The sequence below is a fragment of the Aplysia californica genome, unplaced genomic scaffold (genome assembly GCF_000002075.1).
Source record: "Aplysia californica isolate F4 #8 unplaced genomic scaffold, AplCal3.0 scaffold01341, whole genome shotgun sequence".
Classification (NCBI taxonomy): Eukaryota; Metazoa; Mollusca; class Gastropoda; order Aplysiida; family Aplysiidae; genus Aplysia; species Aplysia californica.
Genome location: NW_004798611.1, coordinates 23,106 through 24,003, shown reverse-complemented (window position 1 = coordinate 24,003; position 898 = coordinate 23,106). Strand labels below are relative to the sequence as shown.

The 898-nt window shown below is 36.0% G+C and overlaps 1 protein-coding gene across 1 annotated transcript in view; it reads right to left on the bottom strand.

The window, feature by feature from the left end:
• LOC101861413 (protein jagged-1) overlaps positions 1-898 on the bottom strand; it is a gene marked incomplete at its 5' end in the record, with an annotated part of 29,209 nt that overhangs the window by 6,191 nt on the left and 22,120 nt on the right.

Here is an 898-nt window from a genome sequence, read left to right as displayed (position 1 = left end):
AAATAAAACAACAACACCCCCCCCCCCAAACACACACTCATTTTGTACCAATATTTTTTTGTAAGTACTTTGAGCCCCTAACCCCATTGTCTGGTGTCGGTATTACAGCTCGTTCCCTTCAGTCTGACCGCGGTCAAAGTACTTACAAGAAAACATTGGTACAAAATTAGCGGGAGAGAAACAAATCGCTCCGTTTCAACTTTCCGAGTCTTTGCACGCGGACCTAAAACTGAAGCGATCAACAGAATCTAAAAACCCATTTGTAAAGGTCTCGGCAAACTAAGGTTCCGACATGTTTTCTTTGATGTAAGCCTAAAGCGGGTCAAAAAAATAATTAGGGATTTATAGCTCACCCCAAAACATTTAAAAGTTGACTTACATGGTGATCCCCCCAAAAATGTACAACTTTTTTTTTCTAAATATCTCGCACAATTTTTTTACTAGAATGTTGCAATTTGGAATAGATATGATTCATTCAAAAGGAATTTGTTTGGCATAAAATATACAAAGAAGAAACTTATTTCCAAAAAAAGGAAATGGATGGCTTATATACATTTAAAAAAACAAACTATCTATAAATGCTAAATGCTCCATTTTAAAAGATCTTGCAAGGAAAGTCATGAAATGATTGGTTTGATTTTTCCTTTCCTTTTATTTTTAAAATGTAATATTTCTATCCCTGTAACCTTTAAACAATCTTTCTTTTCTCTTACAGTTTAAAAAATATTTGTTTAGAATTCTGGAATTCCGAGAACCAATGGTCTATATGTCTTCTTTTGGACACGACACATTGAACGCGTCGTTTGTAATGTTCAGGGGTGGCCAGACACAAGGATCCACTCAACCATGAGTGCTCAAAGCCACACACACTGTACACACACACACACACACACATGCA